We start from the raw sequence: 15,201 nt of genomic DNA, 5'->3' as shown, positions 1-15,201 counted from the left end.
TCAAATAAATACAAAATATAATAAAATAAACATTAAGGTGCAGCATTTCGATGAACTGAAATAATCTGTATTTGAACTTTACTGTACAAGTACTCACAAAACATAAACTATTAGTTTTGGGTTTTTAATTATTATTAAACTGTGAATATTCACTCAAATAAATACAAAATATAATCAAATGAACATTAAGGTGCAGCATTTCGATGAACTGAAATTATCTGTATTTGAACTGTACTGTACTAGTACCTAAGCAGCCAGTTTGACATTAGGACTTGCTTGTCATTGTATTTTCATGTTGTTTAAAGAAAAATGAACTTTTCCACATTGCTTGCCGAAAGGGCAGATCTGCTGGCACTAGCAATGTATCCTGCTGTGGAGAAAACCCTCTCGCTAGGGACAGAGGTAGCAGATACAGCCAGGTAGCGCTTTGCTAACATGGCAACATAAGGATATTTGGCGTTTGTAATAGCTTTGGCTCGGTCTGAAGTTTTTGCGAGTGGTGGAGGCTCAAATGCTAGCGGGAGTTGGGTTTGCACTTCAGTCTTTTTTCTTTTGGTACCGGTGATATTCACGTTCGGGTGATGCCTTTTCAAGAGTGTGCAAGTTTGATGTATTGCCAGCCGCGTAACCAATGTTAGTTGAACAATGCTGACAAACAGCTTTGGTTTGGTCCACCTGTCTTTGTCCGTCATCCTTGTATGTAACTGCGAAACCAAAATGTTCCCAAACCGGAGACTTCAATGATGCTGGAGGATTTTCGAGCTCAACTTTATCTGCGTTCGCCATTAATTTTCGACAGTTCCTCAAATTACTGACTAAATTTGAACGCATCCCTCTGACCAGCTCTCATAGCATGCCCTCTCATCCAATGGAATGACTTGCTCTATGACGCGATGAGCCCAATGTGAGGAAATTACTCTGAATTACACCTGAGATTACTTCCAAGAAGTTGTTCACGTTCTCAATTTTTTACGTTTAACGTTATATTCGTTCGGTACACTTCGGTACACACGTGTACCGAACCGAAGGGCCCGTACCGAATAATTTCGGTACGGGTACGTGTACCGTTACACCCCTATTATTTACCAATGCCTTCGCAGTGAGTGTGCGTTCTCTTTTCCCATAGTCCATTTCAACACCTTCAACGTCAACATTTATTTGACTCATTTTCTCCGTCAGATTATTCAAGCTTCCTCAGTGCATTCGTGTGATTGCAACACACTCAAAGATCGGAAGACAATTCCTTCAAAGCATCACATTTCCACATTTCCACATCAACAGAGCAGCGCGACTTCCATGCGACAGAGCGGAGTTATACGGAGATACACAGCGGTGAATATGTGCACATTCAGCGGTAAGGCTTACCTGGCTGTGATCCGCGTTGAATGCGGCTTCCAAACTGCAATCTCTATTAACAGCCAGTGCTTACCTCAGTGAATTATTTCCATATCTCCATTCTCATCCAATAGATCCTTAATCCATGCGCTGTTTGATGATGATCGCCTTACGCCTTTTGTGCTTGTTTTTTTTTTTTTTTGACAAAATGTAGCGACAGCAGGAAACAAACTAAGTCGCTGAGAGGCTGAGGCCGGGCCTGTTTGCTGTTGTATGACACGCTAAAAAAGTACTCGCTGAGATCTGAAGCTCTGTTTCGTATGGTAGTTTAATAAAAAAACTCGGTGATCAGACATATACATTGTTATAATCCAAGCAATTGTAATCTTGCGTTCAACAAAAAAGTACAACGGCCCTGTGTCACCCTCTCTTCCACACACCCACACCTCACGCAGGTGAACAGGATTATAATGAGTGCCACCCATACCCATGTGACCCAAGCCAACCAATCAATAGTGATCATGGCTCCTACAATTATTATAATTATTGGTATTGTACATGTAATATTTTTCATATATTTTTTTCACTTTTCAAATGAGGGTGCATAACGACTCAACTGAGGGTGCAATGCACCCTTATGCACCCCCGTAGAACCGGGCCTGTTTGACACATATATCTTTATTTATATATGTATAAGTATGATGACTTCCTCGGGCGATATCATATGGTATAGCTAATTAATCTGGGTCAAAACGTGTTGTGCCCACATGCAAAGGTTGTAAACTCTGGCTTATCCCTGCATGGTATTATAGTAATAGCAAACAGCAACGTTCAACTCCTTTAATGGTATATTTGCAAGTGCAATAAGAAGCTACAGGGACGTTAATCTACGTCGGTAATATTAACTTTATTTAACACAAGATTTACATCATACAGCCCATGTAGTATAATATTTTACAAATGATGAATTACAGCAAACATGTGCAATATATCCATTATTACAGCTCAGTGGGCTGGCAGTAAGGCGATATGGGTCCGTTCTTATTGTGCATCCATGGGTAAAGGTAATACTCATGTAATACTGAACACGTCACATCACATGAACGTGCCGGGCGGCGCGGTCCCGTGGGTTATGCAGAGGTTCATAATGCAGAGGGAAATAACTCAGAATAACGTTATTAGCACATTTTTACAACTTGAGGAACGAATGTTTTTAATAAGGGCTATACAAGTGTGACCACTCTTTCCCCATGTAAGTCAATGGGAAAAAGTGTTTCCGGGCCTGGCAACCAAACGGAGGTGTAGTACCGCCGTTTGGCCACCACAAATATTTTCATCTGAGTCTGGCACACTTCCTGGGGGCTTGGGCTGCAGTCGAATAGTCCAAAAATCAGCTCCTAAATTCGAACCCGATCGTCTATTCCTTGACCTCTGAGTGTGCCCGCCCATCTAGAGGCGGAGCCTCAAGAAGGCATAAAGGCTTACCCAGCTGGAAGGTTCATTCTCTGATTCTGATCCTGGCCTGCTGCAGCAACCTCAGCCTTCCACCTGTGTTTGGTTTGATGCACCATCCAACATGCCTACAGTACACTTCCACACATCCACACACTGCTGACACTATTGTCTTATTCTTACATACACAATTACTCTGAGGTATTTTATGTTAAACTGTTAAATAAACATCTGATTGGCATTTAACTCTGTGTGGCCTCCCTCTTTGTTTCCAGCCTTAAGTAAGGTTGTAACAGTTTCATTACATCTATCTACAGCCATTCCTCCTCTCTTTCCATTCCTGTCTCTCTCCACAAATCACACCTGCTTGTGTAAGAATGGTATACAGGTTAGACCCCCCCCCTCCTCTGTATCTAGACTTGAGAATGTATGCCTCTGTTTTGGAAAACTACTGACTCTAGTGGGTGGAAGCATGTGCAAGTGGAAGAAGAGCAGCACCAACTCTCTCCTCGCTGTCTATTCTCTCTCTCCTACATCTCTATTTTTTCAAGTGTAAGTGATAATATCCTCCCTTTTTCTGCCTCTCACCGGCTTGAGTGATTTGCTAAGGCGATGTGTTCATATGTGTGTACGTGTATATGTGTGTTTGCGTCTCACATTAGCCTTTTTCCATTAAAGCAATTTCGCCGCCCATTGTATTCCTGAAGAGGACCTGGGAAGTCACTAATGGTGCCTTGCGTCCACACTTGCGCGCTCACACACACACATACACACACACACACACACATACACACACACCCACCGCAACATGCACACAGCAGAACCTCTCTCAGTGCGTGCTATCATCACCTGTCGCCTGATTGCTGTAAAACACACACATTAGCATAGAATGAGACACATTATCACTCCTGATTATGGGACGCTAAGAGGTTTCGCAGAAAAAAAAGACCTCGCACCTTTTCTCCACAATGCCTGCTGCTAGTGAGATAAATGCATGTTGTCCAACATCTCTGACGCTACCGAAACAGCCTGAAGACTCTGCTGATGGATTTAATGGCCTCTTGTTGGCCATGTTCGTAACTGCTCAGATTTGTCATGTCAATACTAATTCTTTTAATTCAGACGATGCTGTGATCCGGCTGCCACCATCAAAACATGTACTTTGTATGTTTCCTGCTGTTTTGAGAGTGAAAAGCGCCCGGCTGGTGGTAATTTCAATAGGTTATTACTTATTTTAGTGGGATCAAATCTAAGTAGGAGCAGAGCAGAGACGCACACACTCACAGACACACACAAACACATCCACACTGCATCCGCCATTAGAGGTGAGGGCGCATGGTTAGCAGGTGGCCTTCTCTTCCCTGTCTTGATGAGTACAGGAAGTGTCAGCCGTGTACAGCGGAGGCACAGGACACTTGTTTGAGTCAAAGGTCATCCCTCTCTACTCTTTGCACTGTTTTCTTAAGTGTGAGGTCTCGCTGCGTTTTAAAAGGCCTCACTCATTTCAGGGGTGGAGGAGGAACAGGAGGAAAGAGGGAAAAAGCTGTCATTCATGAGTTTGTATTTTCTTTTGCCTTTCTGGGCTTTTTCGCCAACATCCTGGAAATGGAGGAAGACCATGTCTGGATCCCTATATAGCCTGGCAGGGTCACAAAGGTGATGGGTGGAAGAGGCTTTAGGCTAAGATGGGAATTCCCCTGCCTTTGGGTGCAGTTCTAGGTGTTTTGAGAAAATAGGGTTGACAAAAGTTTTTTGTTCTCTGGAGAAAATCCACTTTCTACAAAAGAGTCGCTGAAAGCACAATGTTTTAGATTTTGAGTAAAGGAATAGTTTTTCTTTTTAGAAAATGTGTATTTCTTGTCATCAAGACTGGAAAACAGCTAGCTAAGGTAAAAAAGGAAAATTACATTTCGCTAAAGCTCACTAATAATATAGTTATTTAGTCTGTTTTTTATTCTTTACACAAATAGAAGTGTAACATTGATCATTTGTTGTTTTAGCAGGGGTTATTTGCAATGTTTTTCGGTGCTACCAGTCTTTTAGAGAAACTAAAACAAAAGCCTGCTTGATCAAACGTCATATATTTAACAAAGAGACATAAAGTGATACATCTTGGCAAGAAAGCAGAAAATGCCAAAGTATTCCTTTTTAAGGTTGAGAGAAGCAAGGAACCTCACTTTTTGGAGAGTGATGGCGAAACTACATCAAAGATTTTGAGTTGTATTAGTTAAGACTGCACAATAAAAGAATGCTGGGCTGGACAGACTATTTAAAGTGAATTAAAAAAACTAACAGATAGTGGAAGATTGTGTGTTCAGATTTCCTTGGCACTTAGTAGCTTAATTTGCACACCTGTCAAACAGCACACACACAAACACACACATACGCGCACAGAGGTCTGTGATAATGACATAATTGTCCCGGAGCACACAGCCATGCAAATAGGGAAGATGGCTTGTGTTGCCATCCGTAGGTCTCTGCCATTTATTTCCATTATTCTAATGCACTGCTACTGATGACCTGCTCTCACACAATTAACAGTCAGCGAGAGAGAGTGAGCGAGGCTTAGGCAGAGAGAGAGGGAATGTGTGGTATTTGAGAATAGCATTTTTTTGCCCTTATCTTTCTACCCTGATCTCCTGGCCTTTCTTTTTAATGGCGTACCAGCAGTAACATATGGTAACTTTTCCCCTCTCGTTTTGCTTGACTTTTGTCATCTCTTCAACCATTTCTGGAAGCACAGTTGGAGCTAGTTAAACTTTACAAATCAAGAATTAAATGTGGAAATGTTCCGTCCACACATTTCATGCCATTATACCCTCCATGTTATTTTTTCCACGTCTCATCTTGGCCCTTTATTTATCTGTGTATGTGTGTGTGATCTTGGAAGAATGGGCTGTTGATTCTGGTCTATTCCTTGGCTCCCCGTCTCATGGTCTTGGCCCAGGTCCGATCCCTGCGATTGGATCGGGGGGCTTTTGTGGTGGCTGATGGGACAGAATTAAGCCAAGTGGCACACACTGAGCACGCTCCATGGCGGGCAGATGGACGGAAAGTGAAAGAGCTGTGATTTCTCATTGTGTCCCGCCGTCTTTTGGGGTGTGTGTGATACCTCCAGTGCACATCCTCCATTCCAAGAGCTCTATTCTTCAATCAGCAGCCACCGCTTCCTGGGTCCAGAGACACGCCTCTCCAAGATTTCATCTCTGTATCAGAACACAACCGGGTTGCAAGCCGCTTAGAGAAGAATAAGGCAGGGTAAGATACAGTATAGCAGATCAGTCTTGGCTCAGTCTTAAAAGTGGGAAATACACAGTTTAAATAATATTATTTAAAGAAACAAAATTGAATATTCATGATACTTCACCCTGAAAAGTTTTTTTTAAAGGACGTATTTGCAGCTGTGCTCCGAATTAAATACATTTTTAGAAAATGATGCTCAGCAGTTAATTCTAAAATATAATGTTGTTATTTAAATGAAGTCTCCGGATCAGTGCACTTGCAGTTGTGTCCAGCTGTTGACAATGAGCTCGTATGCTCAAGAGATTTGGGAGGTAAACAGATGCCCAAAATGTCTGTTTAAACATGTTCTAAAACCGATTAAAAAGATCTAAAGGGGTTAAATGACCGAGGCTGTAAAAGTTCCCACAGATCGTGTTTAACCTCTTACCTTCGGAGCCACCCCCTGTGCTCAGCCCCTAAAGCTAAGCCCCAATGAGATTTACACCACGAGTGTTTGTAATAGTTATTTGACCCCCTGCCTTCCTGCGCATATATGTGAGTGTGTTTGGGTGAATTTGCCGATTACAGCAGATTACTTACACCCATGTAAAAACAGGAATTAGTTCCCAATAAGAACTGCTTATAGGGCCTAAAAACGTTAAAGATAATCATTAGGCCAAGGGGAACATCGCTTATTATATTACGCAAACACCCACTCACCATTACACGTTAAAAAGGAGTAAATACCCTTCTACCGCCTTTCTCCATACCCTCCACCCCTCCTGAAACTACTAAACTGAGCTGTCGGTGGAGATGCTTAACTGCTCCTCTGATCTGGACTAGTGAAGGGGCTTTGGAGTTTTATTTTGAGGGTGGAAATCATCTGATAGGGCCAGAAAAGCCTGGAGTCGTAGCCAGGAAGGGTGGAGAAAATGCTTTCCATCCATCCCATCCTCTGTCTAGGACTGATTCAAGCAGAACTGTTTGTCTCCTGTTCTGAGAGCAGAGTGAGTGAGAGAGAGAAAGAAAGAGAGACCATAGGAGATAACGGTGGTCACATGGCGTCCCCAGTAAGGGTTGAGTGATCTACTTAGAAGGGGCCATGGCAGGCCCGGCCAGCAGAAGCCAGATAGATGCCTGAGCAGGCTGGCCAGGGACCAGACACCCCTTTAAATCTGTTACTATGGCTAATCTCTAATCTGGAGATTTACTATATCTGTTCCCCCTCTGTTTCTCTCTCTGTTTCTACTTCTCCACATCTATAAATGGAGCAATCTGTGAGTATTTTAAAAATGCATTTATCCCCAAAACGTGTCATTAAAGACCGTCTAATTCCCTTCACATCCTTCAGATCCTCCTACCCCACCCCCTGACCATGTCCAACAACACACACACACACACACACACACACACACACACACACACACACACACACACACACACACACACACACACACACACACACACACACACACACACACACACACACACACACACACACACACACACACACACACACACACACACACACACACACACACACACACACACACACACACACACACACACACACACACACACACACACACACACACACACACACACACACACACACACACACTCACTTTTGTGGAGGAGAGGCCCAGATCTTTTTTTTCCCTTTTCCTTTTTGCAGATGGTCACATAATGCACAATCAGCCAAACAAGACAGCTGATTTCAGGGTGGAATGTTGGACCCCCTCTCTCTTGGAGGGCATCCTTGGTGGACATTGCTAGCTAGAAGCCATTAGATGTTAGCTGTTTGCAGTGAGCCAGCACCAGTCAGAACCAATCCCAAATCTTTCTTTAACTGGACCGAGTTCCAGTCCAAAAACCGGAGCGAGGAAGAGCTGGTCTGCCTGGAACAATGTAGTGGGATTGCAGAAAGACATGCTGGGTGCCACGCATATATCAGGTGATTACCTCACATATCTTGCAACAAAAAACACACATCTTTCATCGCCCATCTTTTCAAAGATCTTGCTAACACATGTTCGGTCTTTTAATGGATGTTGCAGTCATGGGGTTGGCTTTTGAAATATGGTTTCCTTTGCTGCCAACAAAAGCACCTTTCCCCCTAAAGCACTCAACACATGGCAGTCTTGAAACTTGCGTGATGAAGACATGATGTGTCATAATAATTGGGAGGTGGACAAAGGATCTGCTGTTTAACATGGAAATGTATGCAGTCCCCAGTGTTTCCTACAAAGCTACATCTAGCATTTTTCCTTTTTTTGTCTGCTGTGTCCGGATTTGTTCGATTCACTTTCATCGTCCCTCCGTCTCGGAGAGGCGAACGTTCACTGACACTAATGTGTCGCAGGTCAAGAGAGGAAGGGTTCCACCTAATGTGCATCTTCATCTCTGCTCTCCTCCCAAAAGACAATGCTTCCCTCCTCCCTCGTTCCTGCTTCCCCATACTTAGGCCCTCGCAGCAATTATGCCCAATCACAGGGCCTCAATAGGAAGCAACCAGGGCTTGTTTGTGCCTCTGCGGTCATTAAGAGGGGGGCGAAGAAAGGAATTAATGACTTAATTGAGGAGGAGAGAAAAGGGGGAAATCACACAGACTCTGGGAGCGGACGGGAGAGTATGAATGGGGCGCCTGGAACGCTCCTGGAGCAGGGGATTGTGGGATTGCTGAAGTGTGTCAAGATTTTGGTCGTCCTCCAGAGCAGATGGTGGCTTGTCGTTCGCATACCATCTATTCTCCTCTTTGTCAACCCAGAACGGCTTCTTTTGTTCCTCCCCGTTGCTTTGCTGCAAAAGTTCATGGGCGAAGAGAAGAAAAAAGAGAAAAACAACACAACAAAACTGAAACACTGGTCCAGTTTACTCCAGATTAACAGTGTCAACGTCTCTCTTCTTCTCGTTCTCTCTCTCTCCCTTCAAAAGTTTTGACCAAATCAGAAAGGATGCTGTGTCTAAAGTGTTAGTGTGCCAGCCTTGGCACATTTCTATTCATTCCTCTCTAATGTGGCAGGGTCCCCCCTCTGCCAAGCCTCGGCTCCTGCTCCACAGACTCCTGATTACTGTGGATAAACACGCAGGAGGAGATCCCCCTCCTCTCCTCCATCCACCCCAACTGAGACTTGAGAGATATGCTACCTCCAGGAAATTCTGGCTTGGCTCGCTCTTGCAATTTCTCTTCTCATCCAAGATTTCAAAAACCAATAAAGTAATCAGGAGGAAACTGAAAAAAAACAGCTTGCCGAGTATTCAACACTTGCCGAGCATCTGAAATGTTCCACTTTGATTGTTGCATGAAAACGAGGATGGACGTTGCACTGTTAAGCCCAAGGGTCTACAGAACTATTGATAGCAAGCTGAGGTGCTTTCATCAGTGTCCTTTTTTCTTTTACTTTCATGTGTCCTGATTCCTGGAAGCATTCCTTCTGTAAACAACAACTGAAAAAAACCAACTAAGGCTTATTTTGAAAATGGCTAGCACCTTTGCAAGGCTGAATAATTAATGTATGCTAATGCTAACAGTGTATTAGTTATTCAAATGTGATCCTTTTAGACAACAGTACTGTTTACCCCCTATTACTCCCTCTGATCGTCCACTCCAGAAGGGGAGCACAGAAAGAGAAGAAAGCAGGGGAAGAGAGGAGAGATGAGTGTATGTGACACTAGCAGACACCAGCCAACACAACAAAGAAACACAGTGAGATTAGCATGACAGAGAATACCAGCGCTCCACACATTAATACACAACATGAACTATAGCCATAACCCTCAGGGGCCCGATGCAATATTCATCTCCTCTACCTCCTCCTTCAATCTTTTCACACCTCTCTGTCATTTTCTTTTTTTAAACATTTTCTCCCCTCTCTCCAGTCTTTTCTGTTCTTTACTCGTCTCCTCTGCCTCTCTTTCCCACCCCTCTGCTCTTTCTCAGTAGACGTCTGAAGGGCCCTTCAGCCCAGAGGAGATGGGGACTGGTCTTACCGGGGGCAGGGGCCACTGTGTGGGATGGTGGCTCAGGAGGAAAGAGGAGGGCTCTCTGTCTGGAGAATGGAAGGATGGTTATGTGTCTGAATGTTGGGAGAGGAGGGCCTCCCATTGATAGATTAAGGACCAGGTTGGCTGTACTTGAGAACTATGGTTCTCTATCGCAGGAGGTGAGACTCAAGAGCCAGGTCACGCATTAGCATGTGTTTTGTTTTCGACTCTGCTGTCCCAGAGTCCGTTACTCAGTTGTATCACTAACAACCAGGGCGATGTAGAGGAGGGTAAATCCACTGTCTTGTTTGCTGAGCAGTATTTGCACAGCGTGTTAGGCTTATGTAAAGTATGTCAATCTTTCCGACACACATTTATTCTACGCATACTGGGGATTGGTTAAAACACTGCGACGACCCCTCTGCTACCTATACATTAACTGTGTGCTGTAAAACTTTGTTTCTGTTAACATGAGAATCCTAGACCACCACAGTACTAAATATGATTCAGCTAACCTAAACTGTTACGGGGAAATTCAACGATTAACATGATCATGTCTTTTACCGTGATGTTTTTGGCTTTCATAATAGTGGCGTGACAACTTCATACACAATGATCAGCAAGGATTATGAAACGCTGCATCAGTTTTCTGTGAACTTGTAGAGTTTACGTAGGCAGAAGGGATGCATTCTGGGAATGGTAGATTTGGCACTAAGACTAAAACATACTGTAGAAAGTTATTGACTGATTGTGAGTAAATTGAAAAATAGGTTTGCTTTAATAAGGATTATACATTTCAATCATTAAAACTATTGGTACCAGGGTATTAATGCAGATCATTAACAGATCGTCTGGGTCTCTTATATTGATCAAACCAAAGATGCTCAGTGGTGCAAAACTAGAGAGAAAAAATACATACTATAGAAATTACCAGCATAGGCTGAAAGAGGGGTGTTGTCTTTAGAAAAGGAAGCTGAAGATCCAGAAATGTTTGTTGCATTTGTGTCTGTAATTTAACCACAATCACACGTGTGTTTATCATGAAGAGTTTTATGGTGTATGGTCTGAAGGAGGTGTAATGTACACACTTGTGTATGCGTAGAACTTAGTGAATACAAAGTACACTTACAAAACGAATGAGTTTTTCCCCTTGTTTATTGTTTGTTTTGTATTTGGGTTGTGCAATCATATTATTCTAACGGGAGTTATGGCAAAACTACTCGTACTAAGTGAGAAAAAAGATTTTTCCTTTAAAGAAGGACATCATTTGGAGAACTGTATGTTAATATAAGATATTGTTTGCGTAATAAGCACCACAGACCCTAAGTCTTTAGTTACAATTGTTCATACAGTAATAATCCCCACTTTTCTGCAACCTAACCAACTATGATCTTCAGGATCTGGTTCTCCACATGTTGTTTGCTATCAAAATGCACATACTTGAGAACATTTGCATTAATGAGACATGCCTTGGTGGCTAAGGTTGTGCTCAGCGGTCGCAATATCTTTTCAAGGGTTTTTTAAAAACATATTTTTATGCCAGCTCCCTTCCGTGAGCCGCTTTCATTTGTGAGTCAGTGGAGCTAAGACCGCCTGAAGCGAGCTCCTCAAGGTGATTCAGTCTGGGAATGTCTTTGAACCTCCCTGAAGCTATGCCTGCCTGCACAAAAGATCAATGTGTCTGTGAAAATGCAAGAGCAGTTGAGTTTACCCCCCTCCTTTCCTCTACTCATCAAAGATGAGCTTGCATTAGGTGCAATTAAGGTGTTTCCAAAGCCACCATAAAACAAAAACCACATGATAGGACAGCCGTGGCATCACCATTGCCAACAATCGCCCACTAACTTCACACATTGTCACTCAGCAGCAACAAGGTCAAAGATGTGAAGCTGACCTGTTTTCAGAAGAAAAACACAACGTACGCCAATCACGTCAACAGCAAAACCTCACTAAGGGTCTGTGAAACAAAGTAATTTAAACGCTGAAAGCTATAAACCCCCCTCCTCCGTTTCCCCCCTTTTGATAATGATATCAGTAATAGAGTCTTTTGTTTGATAATGAGAGATGCTATTTCTGATAGGGAATAATAATACATGCCTATTACAGTTTCATCTGTTTGGACTGAATGAATAACAATGCTTCGGGCAACATTCAGCATCACACTGAACACACACATTCTGTATGTCTGTAATTGTGGGGTTGATAGTGAAGTGGCCGGCCACCTCGGTCAGCGCCATGGAGAGGAAGGCGAAGGTCCTTGGAGTTATTGTTACGGGTGTAACAATGAAGTCGAATGGGAGCGTTAATCATACGCTTTATAAAGTCCTGCCTCTGTTCACCCTTTGATGAGACTGTTTTGATGCTAATTGTCCAATTAAATAATAATAAAGTTAACGAATATTTAGGAGAACAAGTTTGTGGTGCTGATGCTCAGTCCTCGCTGTTTTACAAAAGTTGCAGTCAAGATCACCATTAACATTGATAATTATGAAGTCAGTGAAAATCCAAGTTGTTGCACACTTTGAAAAAGAAAGATTTGGACAGGAAAGTCTAACTTTTATGTTGGTTCAAAACTAAAGTGCAACCAGTTTTCATGTTACCGTGCAACCTGTGAGAGTGAAAAACTGAAAGAGGAAAACTCAATACAACAAATTGACAACTTTCTGTTACTCCCGCTGCCTGCCAACTTTAATGACTCCAGCTGCAACTGCCAAAACACTGATTCACAATCTGACAAAACTGGATGATGACAAAAAGCACATTCTTAACTCAAAACACTGTGCAGATGCTTGAGATAGAATTTCTCTCTATGGATGATAATAGGTGAAAACAAAGAAGCGGGGTGTAAAATGCTTCAGCTGAGCGTGATTACAGCTGTGGCCATCATTAGGCAGCCTCTTTAATGTAATTGATGGAGTGGATTCTCATAGCAGACCTCAATAGACTGGGCAGGGTCTCCTCGTTTATTTGGACTCATCTGCATTTGGTCTGTGTGTGTGTGTGTGTGTGTGTGTGTGTGTGTGTGTGTGTGTGTGTGTGTGTGTGTGTGTGTGTGTGTGTGTGTGTGTGTGTTTATGTTTATTAGTGTATGTGTGTGTGTGAGGTAGAGCCAGAGTGTGCAATAATTACGACTTCATACTCTTCAGACACTTAGAGAAAAGAGCAAAACAAAGCGCAGTAATCAGTGTGTGTATATATGTGTGCGTTTGTGTGTGTGGTTCGGTATATTCTAAGTGCAATTGTGCATACGTGGTCTCAGTGTCTACGTATGTTTGCGAACACATGCTTGTGTGAATGTGTGTGCAGCTACTGTGCACAAGTGAGTTTGTAAGTGTGTGTGTGTGTGTGTGTGTGTGTGTGTGTGTGTGTGTGTGTGTGTGTGTGTGTGTGTGTGTGTGTGTGCGAGAGAGAGAGGGAGAGAGACTGTTTGCATTTGCTCAAGGATCCTGACCCTTCAGAAATGACACGTTTTCTCTATCTACCCCATCCTTTCCCCACACATTAGGTGCTTACAAAAGACAGAGCACTAATGCATCATCTAATTGGCCTAGGCTCCTGCCTCTGCCTCTCCCTCCATCACTCTATTAGCTCAGTAATTACCCATATGCCTCAGCGAGGCGGGCGTCCAGATAATGGCCGCCTCAAGGGCCCTTGAGCGCAGCAGAGAGGGGCCGCAGTCTGTCGCCGCGGGAACACAGTGAGCTCTCCAAACTATCCCAGCATCGCACTGGGAAAAACACAATGGGGAAGGAGATGGCAACTTGGTATGCCCCCACCCTCTCCTCCTCCTCAAAAAAAGAAGAAGTTATGAGTTGAGGGAGTAGAGATGCAAATTGGGGCTGTTCAAATGGGATGTTGTCTATTTAGCTAATGTGCAATTATGTGTGTCTGGATGAAGCCTATACATACTTTTGCATTTCTTTAAAGGAAAGGTAGCAACTTTTTGCTTTTTTCGTGTAAATTAAAATATTAAATGTATGTCCAATGCCAATGTACCCTATAAGTAATGTGTTGGAAGTTAGGGGAGGGGTTATTATATCGGGGTGGGGGTGGCGTGTGGTTTCATGTACTGCTATGACATAATATTTTTCAGGAAGGCCAGTTTTGGGGGAGATATCCATGCATTTAACGCCATATTAGACTGCAAAAATACGGCCCATATGATTATAATGTTCTATAACACACAGAATTGTACAACTATGGAAAGTTATCACAACAGCGATTAGTTTATCCAATTCTAAGTAATGTTGAGCAAGTTTAAGCTTTTTCGATGGATAATCCTGAGGTTTTGCAGTGCTTTGAGTCTTCTGCATTGGCATTTGATGAGTTGGCAGACTGGCTTTATTGAAATGACAAAAAAGTATCTAGAAAATAATAAACATTAATACAATAAATGCTGGGTGCTGGACAGAACAACATTTAACCAGTCAAGCCCCAAGCCTGTTTTTCAGGTCTCAGGCTCGAAAATGACATTCCCAGAACAAGTGACTATATATCTTCACTTCTAAAAGGGGTAAATTAATAATCTTTTTTCTCAAAGCAATGATAAACCTGTGAGTTGGATGTAGAAGAGTCAGAATCAATAGATAGATGTTTTTATTTTAAAGTAAATTCAGATTGAACATAGTAAAACATTTTAAATTATAGTTTCCTTAAAAAAAAAACCCCATTACTTAAGACTTATAGTGAAAACCACCCTTGAATGATGGGATGGTAGACTAAAAGCTTTAGGAATCCAAACTACAACATATAATAAGTACCCTGTATCAAGATTGATGCAAAACAAGTTAAATTTGACCTTTTTAGAGAGAACTAGAAAGAAAAAAACCACCTCTGGGGTCATTTGGGTGTTTTTCCATATCTCTGGAACCCATCGGTCGATTTTGATGATTGACACCTCTTTTTAACCGTTAGAGCCAATAGAATCAAGAGACAAGTTCCTAAAATCTATCTAAACATTACCATTGGTGAATGAGTGATGCGCAGCAAGAATGCCCAAAACCGGAAGCATGGGTTGTAGCTCTCATACACATGAAATCTCAGTTTTTGACAAAAATGTTATGATGGATTATCAGTAATCATTTCAAAGTGACACAGACACATTGGATTAACCTCCAGCAGTGTTGTTATCGATGTAATGCCATCAGGGCCGGCCCTAGACTTTTGGGGGCCCTAAGCGAGCTTTGGCTTGGGGGCACCCCTCACTCT

This window comes from Pseudochaenichthys georgianus, chromosome 24 (assembly GCF_902827115.2).
Source record: "Pseudochaenichthys georgianus chromosome 24, fPseGeo1.2, whole genome shotgun sequence".
Lineage (NCBI taxonomy): Eukaryota > Metazoa > Chordata > Actinopteri > Perciformes > Channichthyidae > Pseudochaenichthys > Pseudochaenichthys georgianus.
This window is presented reverse-complemented; position numbering follows the sequence as displayed.